Raw genomic sequence first — 11,281 nt, forward strand, 5'->3', positions numbered from 1 at the left:
GCTTAAAGCTTAATCTACTGGAACCCAAATAGAGTGTGTTAGGTATTCAGCGGCAGGGCCAATTGATAAAGCCATGTGCAAATGGGCCCTGTTGAAAGAGTGACGACACCCCCCTCCCCCCCACCAACCCCCACTCCCACCCCACGCCAGGACACAGCTCTGCGGCGTGAGGCAGTCACTAATGCTTTGTGGAGCCCTTCATCAAACTGTGGTGGCTCTCCCAAACTCCCAATAGAGGAGTAAAGAAGAGCTCTGTGTTAGTCCTCCTGCTCATACATGACTATAATATGGCAGAGGACTTACACCTCGTACGATTATATCTTTTATAAAATGGGGATTATAAATCATTAGTATTGTGGTCCCATGTGGCTCAGCTGGTAAAGTGTGGCGCTTTCAACGCCAGGGTTGTGGGTTTGATTCCCACGCGGGGACCAGTACGAGAATGAACGCAGTCACTACTGTACGTCACTCTGGATAAGAGCGTCCGTTAAATAACAATACATTTGTGTTTACATTTAGTTAACGATGGACAATGCAATTAGATCATATTACCAGGCTGCTCAAAGAATGCCAGACGTCCAATAGCTACTAGTCAAAAGGTAAACAACAACAATAACATAGTCTCCTGTATATTCTGATCGTGTTGATTAGCAACACTGACTGCAGTATTACTTCGAATCAACACAGGCTTTAGTATTGTTGAAACCTACAGTACACGTGTTTATGTCATCTTTATAACAACTAGTGTTCTCTAAGTAGTGTAGTAGCTATAGGCAGGAGTCCTCCAGTCCAGTTTCTAGTAGTAGCTGTAGGCAGGAGTCCTCCAGTCCAGTTTCTAGTAGTAGCTACAGTCAGGAGTCCTCCAGTCCAGTTTCTAGTTGTAGCTATAGTCAGGCATCCTCCAGTCCAGTTTCTAGTAGTTGTGATGTAGTCAGGAGTCCCCGAGTCCAGTTTCTAGTAGTAGCTATAGTCAGGAGTCCCCCAGTCCAGTTTCTAGTAGTAGCTATAGTCAGGAGTCCTCCAGTCCAGTTTCTAGTAGTAGCTGTAGTCAGGAGTCCTCCAGTCCAGTTTCTAGTAGTTGTGATGTAGTCAGGAGTCCTCCAGTCCAGTTTCTAGTAGTTGTGATGTAGTCAGGAGTCCTCCAGTCCAGTTTCTAGTAGTAGCTATAGTCAGGAGTCCTCCAGTCCAGTTTCTAGTAGTTGTGATGTAGTCAGGAGTCCTCCAGTCCAGTTTCTAGTAGTAGCTACAGTCAGGAGTCCTCCAGTCCAGTTTCTAGTTGTAGCTATAGTCAGTAGTCCTCCAGTCCAGTTTCTAGTAGTAGCTATAGTCAGGTGTCCTCCAGTCCAGTTTCTAGTAGTAGCTATAGTCAGGAGTCCTCCAGTCCAGTTTCTAGTAGTAGCTATAGTCAGGAGTCCCCAGTCCAGTTTCTAGTAGTAGCTATAGTCAGGAGTCCTCCAGTCCAGTTTCTAGTAGTTGTGATGTAGTCAGTAGTCCTCCAGTCCAGTTTCTAGTAGTAGCTATAGTCAGGAGTCCTCCAGTCCAGTTTCTAGTAGTTGTGATGTAGTCAGGAGTCCTCCAGTCCAGTTTCTAGTAGTAGCTGTAGTCAGGAGTCCTCCAGTCCAGTTTCTAGTAGTTGTGATGTAGTCAGGAGTCCTCCAGTCCAGTTTCTAGTAGTAGCTATAGTCAGGAGTCCCCCAGTCCAGTTTCTAGTAGTTGTGATGTAGTCAGGAGTCCCCGAGTCCAGTTTCTAGTATTTGCTATAGTCAGGAGTCCCCAGTCCAGTTTCTAGTAGTAGCTATAGTCAGGAGTCCTCCAGTCCAGTTTCTAGTAGTTGTGATGTAGTCAGTAGTCCTCCAGTCCAGTTTCTAGTAGTAGCTATAGTCAGGAGTCCTCCAGTCCAGTTTCTAGTAGTTGTGATGTAGTCAGGAGTCCTCCAGTCCAGTTTCTAGTAGTAGCTATAGTCAGGAGTCCTCCAGTCCAGTTTCTAGTAGTTGTGATGTAGTCAGGAGTCCGTTTTTAGTTTATTAGCCAGATGTAATACATACAGCTTTAAAATACAGCAAAATAATACAGCAAAATAATAGGCAGTCTCTAATGAGTCACTGGGGGATCATTTTTAAATCATTTTCTCTCTCTCCTTCTTTCTTTCTTTCTTTCTTTCTTTCTTTCTTTCTTTCTTTCTTGCTCTTTTTCTCTCTTTCGCTCTGTCCTCTATCTCTCCTTCTCTCGCTCGCTCTCTCTTTCTCTCTCTCTCTCTCTCTCTCTCTGTCTCCTTCTCTCTCTCTGTCTCCTTCTCTCTCTCTCTCTCTCTCTCTCTCTCTCTCTCCTTCTTTGTTTGTTTCTCTCTCTCTCCTCTCTCTGTTTTGTTTGTAGTGGAGATGTATCGTGACGACCTCATTAAGCGTATTGTTGTTTGTAGTGGAGATGTATCGTGACGACCTCATTAAGCGTATTGTTAGTGAGATCAGTAAATAGCAGGCTGCTCTGCCTGGCCCTCTGCTCTGCTCCCAGGGAAGAGAGGGATTCAATAGTCAGACGGCTAAAATACGAGAGGAGAGAAAGGTTTGTTTTATTTCTTAATTTAATGAGCTGTAGGATGGTCTCACAGTGGACCAGATCAAAGTTTACACTGCTAATTACCACATAACCCCTCAGCCCACCTTCCCTTCCTCACTCCATCTCTCTGCCACTTTCTCTCTCTTGCTCTCTCCCTTTGAATCTCCCTAACCTCTTTCTCCCCCTCCCTCTCTTTCCCTCTCTCTCTCTCTCTCTCTCTCTCTCTCGCTCTCTCTCTCTCTGTCAGATGTGGAGTCAGTATAATGACATGGTAGGTATTGATCCTAACAGTACCTCTCTCTCCCTCTCTCTCTCTGTCAGAGGCATGGAGAAGAGAGGAAAACGAGGAGGGTAGAGAAACTTTAATATTAACCAGGTCTGTTCTGTTGTTCTTCATCTGGGGAAGAAGCGGTTTGATCTCTGGATTAGGAGGAGAAATGAAAGAAAATTACATTAAATAGGGATTGTTCCATTTCTGGCTGTCATGTCTGGGTGTTATGTCCCCTCCATTTTGTTTGGAATCTGTAACATTCCAGAGCCATCAGACAGCAATTAGATTTCCCACTGCCTTTAGTAGAGATGGAGCTCTGTGTGATTCGCTGTTTTTATATGTCCCTCTCTTTTCCACATAAATGGATATTGATATCAAAACTGTCACACTGCTCTTGATGAATGCATTTGAGAATATTTACATAAAAACGTGTTTTTACAATTAATTTACTTTAAAAAAAAAATGATGCTGAAAATGTAAATTCATATTTTTTGTTCACTGCTGCCAACATAATCTAAACATATGAAATCAACAGATTGTTGATATTAAATATCAGATCCACAGAAGTCTCATATCTCTCCACCTCTACTATTGACTAACATATTTACAGTGTTCCACCTCTTTGTTTTGACAGGTGTTTAATAGTCTAGAGGATAGTAATAGCCCATGTTAATCAGCCTTATTGAAAGACAATGGAGCTCTTAGTTTGGGGATTAAGGTACATCACACAGCGAAAGATGACAGGGGAGCGGAGTGAGATAATATGAATTGAACCAATAAATGAAAAAGAGGATCATTTCCCTTAGGGGGGCGGCTCATTGTAAAATTTGAGGACCTTGAAATCTCTATGTGAATTTGAATATGAAACAGGGAACAAGGGAGGAGAGAGAGGGGGGGAGAGGGGGGGAGGGGGGGAGAGGGGGTTACATGCTGTCCGTCTGTCCCTTTTATGTTCCCCTGTAGTCCTCTCCTCCAGATTCCCTCTCCTCCAGATTCCCTCTCCTCCAGATTCCCTCTCCTCCTGATTCCCTCTCCTCCAGATTCCCTCTCCTCCTGATTCCCTCTCCTCCAGATTCCCTCTCCTCCTGATTCCCTCTCCTCCAGATTCCCTCTCCTCCAGATTCCCTCTCCTCCTGATTCCCTCTCCTCCAGATTCCCTCTCCTCCTGATTCCCTCTCTTACAGATTCCCTCTCCTCCAGATTCCCTCTCCTCCAGATTCCCTCTCCTCCAGATTCCCTCTCCTCCAGATTCCCTCTCCTCCTGATTCCCTCTCCTCCAGATTCCCTCTCCTCCTGATTCCCTCTCTTACAGATTCCCTCTCCTCCTGATTCCCTCTCCTCCAGATTCCCTCTCCTCCAGATTCCCTCTCCTCCAGATTCCCTCTCCTCCTGATTCCCTCTCTTACAGATTCCCTCTCCTCCTGATTCCCTCTCCTCCAGATTCCCTCTCTTACAGATTCCCTCTCCTCCTGATTCCCTCTCCTCCTGATTCCCTCTCCTCCAGATTCCCTCTCTTACAGATTCCCTCTCCTCCAGATTCCCTCTCCTCCAGATTCCCTCTCCTCCTGATTCCCTCTCCTCCAGATTCCCTCTCCTCCAGATTCCCTCTCCTCCTGATTCCCTCTCCTCCAGATTCCCTCTCTTACAGATTCCCTCTCCTCCAGATTCCTTATTTGAGTCTCTCCTGGAAGCATACAGTGTATCTGAAGATGGGTGTATGTTCTGTTCTGTGCCTGGCTTAAACTATTGAAATAGATGTAACCTTCCCAATACATGCTGTGGATGGGCAGCCAGACATAGGAGTATCGTCCTGCATCCTCTAACCTTTATCTCCTAAATTGTGTTTTCAATTATTTCTTGTGGTCTGTTGACATTTTCTGGGTAACGACCTCCTTTTGTCTTAACTTGACTTTTCAATAACAAAAACATTTGCTGTTTTTGAAAAGTCTTATTTTGTAGTTTCTTTTTTTATGTTCACAAAAATCTCACTGTTTTTTTTTAAATTTACGATGTATTTTCTTTTCCACCCATTAATTTGGGCTTCATATTGATCTCCTTCCACAATCCCTAGCTATCACATTCACCCGTCTGCTTATCGATGATCAATGTAGCCCCACACTGGCTGTGGGAGAGGAGAGGAGACGGTAGTCTGGCTGTTTCTACTCAGCATCATCGCTGAAAGCGCCTGACTTCCTATTACATTGTTTAGGTGAAGGCATAGGGTTATTGCAAAGGGTCAGTTTTCCGGACCCAGATGAACCCTAATCCTGCAGATTTTTGTTCCATTCATAATGATAATCCAGGATCTGTGTCTGGGAAATCTGTGCCTACGTCTATGTCTATATGCCGGGGTACCGTCCATCCCCAACGTTAGTGTTAGAATGGAATAACAACAGAGGGAACTTCAGTATGAAAAGGTTGGGGTCAATTCCATTTCAATGCAGTCAGTTCAGGAAGTAAATAATAATGTCTAATTATCCAAACCTGGTTAGTAATGGTGGGAATGTCATCAGGACTATTCTAAAGCACTCTTCACTGTCTATTGTTGGGTCCTCGGAGTCCTCCCAGTTACATTTAATTTCAGTCAATGTAGCCTAAACTGAAATACCAATTCTTATTTCCTCCTGAATTGACCGTAGTTCTTGGAATGTTATCAAGAGTGTGTTCCGTGTCTGTTGAAGGGGCTTCAGTCTTCCCTGTGTGCTTCTCAAATGGCACCCTATTCCCTATATAGTGCACTACTTTTGACAAGAGCCCTATGGAACTCTATTCCCTATATATAGTGCACTACTTTTGACAAGAGCCCCATGGAACCCTATTCCCTATATAGTGCACTACTTTTGACAAGAACCCTAGGGAACCTTATTCCCTATATAGTGCACTACCTTTGACCAGGGGCCATAGGGCTCTGGTCAAAAGTATTGTACTATATAGAAGGGATTAGGTCAGTGGTCCCCAATTACATTCAGCCGACATATTTGTCCTTGAGCGGATGGTCGGGGGGCTGGAACATAGTTATAAATAATTTGTACTGTCACGACATCCGCCGAGGTCGGTCCCTCTCCTTGTTCGGGCGGCGTTCGGCGGTCGACGTCACCGGTCTTCGAGCCATCGCCAAGCCACCTTTCATTTTCCATTTGTTTTGTCTTGTTTTCCCTGGTTTGCATTCCCTCATTACTCGTCTTGCATATAACCCTCTGTTTCCCCCCCATGTCTGTGTGTGGAATTGTTACGTGTAAATGTATGTGTACTCCAGGCTGGTTTGCGCGGGTTATTGTAACCCGTGTGTGTTTAGTTTTCTGAGTGCAGTGTTTTTGTTCGCCTCAATAAAGGGCTCCGTTTGCTACGCATTTCTGCTCTCCTGCGCCTGACTTCCCTGCAGCCAGTTACGCACTCCTTTACATGTACGCTGCAAATTGACTACAAGAATCCCAACTAGATATGGTATTTGACAAAAACAGAATCATTTAAAACCTTTATTGCATTGGGATATGCCTCTATTTATGCGTGGGAATACGTGGGAATAGATTTCCTGAATTAAAATCACTTTGAGCTGATTTCCTGGTGATTTCACAGTCTTATGTCCAACAAAATAATGTTTTTATTTTATATACAGTACCGGTTAAAAGTTTGGACACACCTACTCATTCCAGGGTTTTTCTTCATTTTTACTATTTTCTACATTGCAGAATAACAGTGAAGACATCAAAACTATGAAATAACACATACGGAATCATATAGTAACCAAAAAAGTGTTAAACAAATTAAAATATATTTTATATTTGAGATTCTTCAAAGTAGCCACCCTTTGCATTGATGACAGCTTTGCACACTCTTGGCATTCTCTCAACCAGTTTCACCTGGAATGATTTTCAAACCGTCTTGAAGGAGTTCCCACATATGCTGAGCACTTGTTAGCAGCTTTTGTTTCACTCTGCGGTCCAACTCATCCCAAACCATCTCAATTGGTTTGAGGTCGATGAGAATGGGGCTGTGCTCGGTCCTCCTTTTCCTGTAGTCCACAATCATCTCCTTAGTCTTGATTACGTTGAGAGATAGGTTGTTATTCTGGCACCACACGGCCAGGTCTCTGACCTCCTCCCTATAGGTGATCAGGCCTACCACTGTTGTGTCGTCTGCAAACTTAATGATGGCGTTGGAGTCGTGCCTGGCCATGAAGTCATGGGTGAACAGGGAGTAATCAAATCAAATCAAATGTATTTATATAGCCCTTCTTACATCAGCTGATATCTCAAAGTGCTGTACAGAAACCCAGCCTAAAACCCCAAACAGCAAGCAATGCAGGTGTAGAAGCACGGTGGCTAGGAAAAACTCCCTAGAAAGGCCAAAACCTAGGAAGAAACCTAGAGAGGAACCAGACTATGAGGGGTGGCGAGTCCTCTTCTGGCTGTGCTGGGTGGAGATTATAACAGCACATGGCCAAGATGTTCAAATGTTCATAAATGACCAGCATGGTCAAATAATAATAATCATAGTAGTTGTCGAGGGTGCAACAAGTCAGTAACACAAGAGTAAGTGTCAGTTGGCTTTTTCATAGCCGATCTTTGAGAGTATCTCTACCGCTCCTGCTGTCTCTAGAGAGTTGAAAACAGCAGGTCTGGGACAGGTAGCACGTCCGGTGAACAGGTCAGGGTTCCAGCAGGTCTGGGACAGCAGGTCTGGGACAGGTAGCACGTCCGGTGAACAGGTCAGGGTTCCATAGCCGCAGGCAGAACAGTTGGAACTGGAGCAGCAGCACGGCCAGGTGAACTGGGTACAGCAAGTAGTCATCAAGCCAGGTAGTCCTGAGGCATGGTCCTAGGGCTCAGGTCCTCCGAGAGAGAGAAAGAGAGAAAGAGAGAATTAGAGAGAGCATATTTAAATTCACACAGGACACCGGAAAAGACAAGAGAAATACTCCAGATGTGACAGACTGACCCTAGCCCCCCGACACATAAACTACTGCAGCATAAATACTGGAGGCTGAGACAGGAGGGGTCAGGAGACACTGTGGCCCCATCCGATGAAACCCCCGGACAGGGCCAAACAGGTAGGATATAACCCCACCCACTTTGCCAAAGCACAGCCCCACACCACTGGAGGGATATCTCCAACCACCAACCTACAATCCCGAGACAAGGCCGAGTATAGCCCACAAAGATCTCCGCCACGGCACAACCCAAGGGGGGGGGGGGGGGCCAACCCAGACAGGAAGACCACGTCAGTGACTCAACCCACTCAAGTGACGCACCCCTCCCAGGGACGGCATGGAAGAACACCAGTAAGCCAGTGACTCAGCCCCTGTAATAGGGGTAGAGGCAGAGTATCCCAGTGGAGAGAGGGGAAACCGGCCAGGCAGAGACAGCAAGGGCGGTTCGTTGCTCCAGCCTTTCCGTTCACCTTCACACCCCTGGGCCACTACATTTAATCATAGGACCTACTGAAGAGATGTGTCTTCAGTAAAGACTTAAAGGTTGAGACTGAGTCTGCCTCTCTCACATGGGTAGGCAGACTATTCCATAAAAATGGAGCTCTATAGGAGAAAGCCCTGCCTCCAGCTGTTTGCTTAGAAATTCTAGGAACAATTAGGAGGCCCGCATCTTGTGACCGTAGCGTACGTGTAGGTATGTACGGCAGGACCAAATCGGAAAGATAGGTAGGAGCAAGCCCATGTAATGCTTTGTAGGTTAGCAGCAAAACCTTGAAATCAAACTGTTTGAATGGTGTCTGTGAGTATAACAGAACTCATATGGCAGTCAAAACCCCGAGACAGATCGTAACAGGATGTGGAATTCTGAATTGCGGACTCAACTTCATCACTTTGCCTATAAATCACACTGTGAGCTATGGTTCATTGAGCACTTCCTATTGCTTCCACTAGATGTCCCCAGTCTTTACAAAGTGGTTTGAGTCTTCTACTGTGAAAACTGACAGAATGAGAGGCTGTTGATCTTGGTCACATGGGGAGGGCCATCACCATTATGACGCCGGCGCCCCTGGCTACCCTCCCCTTTCGAAACGTTTTGAAAGACAATGCAACCATCCCCCTTGAATATTATTGGAGCTCTGGTTGAAAAAGGCCCTAAAGATTTATGTTATACAACGTTTGACATGTTTGAACGAACTTAAATATATTTTTTTGCATTTTGGTGAGGGAGAAGTCCCGCGGATACATTTGGTGCAGCCTTCAGAACGCGCTAACAACAAGAAGCTATTGGGACATAAATGATTAACTTTTTCGAACGAAAATACATTTGTTGTGGACCTGGGATTCCTGGAAGTGCCTTCTGATGAAGATAATCAAAAGTAAGGGATTATTTACAATAGTATACAAGAATAGATTTGATATGCGATTGTTCCAAGATGGCGCTGACCTGTAACGGTAGCCTATTTTTCTGAGTATCGCATCCCCTTTTATCGCAAAGTGTGATTACCCAGTAAAGTTATTTTTAAATCTGGCATTGCGGGTGCTTTCACGAGATGTTAATCTATAATTCTTAGAATGACAATATTACATTTTAAAAATGTTTTCGAATAGTAATTTAGTAAATTGTAGCGCTGTTTCACCGGATGCATTTGAGGGAAAATAGTTAGTCAACGTCACGCGCCGATGTAAAATGCTGTTTTTATATATAAATATGAACTTTATCGAACAAAAGAATGCATGTATTGTGTAACATGATGTCCTAGGAGCGTCATCTGATGAAGATTGTCAAAGGTTAGTGCTGCATTTAGCTGTTTTTTGGTTATTTGTGATGCATGTGGTTGGTCGGAAAATGGCTATGTGAATACTTTGACGATATACTCCTCTAACATTATCTAATGATTTGCTTTTGCTGTAAAGCCTTTTTGAAATCGGACGACGTGGTTCAATTCAGGAGAGGTGTATCTATAAAACGATATAAAATAGTCCTATTTTAAAAAATATATATATATTACATTTTGTTATGAATATGGCGATAGGATTTTTCGCTGGATGTTGATCCCGCATACGGGACGGAGAACGTCAAGAGGATAACATAATGTCCTAGGAGTGTCATCTGATGAAGATCATCAAAGGTTAGTGCTGCATTTAGTTGTGGTTTTGGTTTTTGTGATATATATGCTTGCTTTGAAAATGGCTGTGTGATTATTTTTGGGAGGGTACTCTCCTGACATAATCAAATTTTTTGCTTTCGCTGTGAAGCCTTTTTGAAATCGGACAGTGTGGTTAGATTAACGAGAGTCTCTCTTTAAAATGGTGTAAAATAGTCATATGTTTGAGAAATTGAAGTTATAGCATTTTTTAGGTGTTTGTATTTCGCGCCACGCTATACTATTGGATATTGGTGAGGCGTTCCGCTAGCGGAACGTCTGTCCCTAACAGGCTTCTAGCGAGGGCAATTTTGGGGCTTCACCATGTTTCATTGAAATGTACAGCTTTGTGTCATCCGCATAGCAGTGAAATTTAACATTATGTTTTCGAATGACATCCCCAAGAGGTAAAATATATAGTGAAAACAATAGTGGTCCTAAAACGGAACCTTGAGGAACACCGAAATTTACAGTTGATTTGTCAGAGGACAAACCATTCACAGAGACAAACTGATATCTTTCCGACAGATAAGATCTAAACCAGACCAGAACTTGTCCATGTAGACCAATTTGGGTTTACAATCTCTCCAAAAGAATGTGGTGATCGATGGTATCAAAAGCAGCACTAAGATCTAGGAGCACGAGGACAGATGCAGAGCCTCGGTCTGACGTCATTAACCTCTCTAGGGTCGGTGGGACGAAATCGTCCCACCTACGTAACAGCCAGTGGAATCCTGTGGCGCGTTATTCAAATACCTTAGAAATGCTATTACTTCAATTTCTCAAACATATGACTATTTTACACCATTTTAAAGACAAGACTCTCGTTAATCTAACCACACTGTCCGATTTCAAAAAGGCTTTACAACGAAAGCAAAACATTAGATTATGTCAGCAGAGTACCAAGCCAGAAATAATCAGAAACCCATTTTTCAAGCTAGCATATAATGTCACATAAACCCAAACCACAGCTAAATGCAGCATTAACCTTTGATGATCTTCATCAGATGACACACCTAGGACATTATGTTATACAATACATGCATGTTTTGTTCAATGAAGTTCATATTTATATCAAAAACCAGCTTTTTACATTAGCATGTGACGTTCAGAACTAGCATACCCCCCGCAAACTTCTGGTGAATTTACTAAATTACTCACGATAAACGTTCACAAAAAACATAACAATTATTTTAAGAATTATAGATACAGAACTCCTCTATGCACTCGCTATGTCCGATTTTAAAATAGCTTTTCGGTGAAAGCACATTTTGCAATATTCTGAGTAGATAGCCCGGCATCACAGGGCTAGCTATTTAGACACCCAGCAAGTTTAGCCCTCACCAAAGTCAGATTTACTATAAGAAAAATGTTATTACC

The 11,281-nt window shown here is 43.7% G+C and overlaps 1 non-coding gene across 1 annotated transcript; it reads left to right on the plus strand.

The window, feature by feature from the left end:
- Window positions 1-357: 357 nt before the first annotated feature.
- On the plus strand, window positions 358-434 carry trnae-uuc (transfer RNA glutamic acid (anticodon UUC)). The gene has a single exon. It is a non-coding gene; the product is annotated as a tRNA-Glu (tRNA).
- Window positions 435-11,281: the final 10,847 nt, after the last annotated feature.

Source organism: Salmo salar, chromosome 13 (genome assembly GCF_965601325.2).
Source record: "Salmo salar chromosome 13, fSalSal1, whole genome shotgun sequence".
Lineage (NCBI taxonomy): Eukaryota > Metazoa > Chordata > Actinopteri > Salmoniformes > Salmonidae > Salmo > Salmo salar.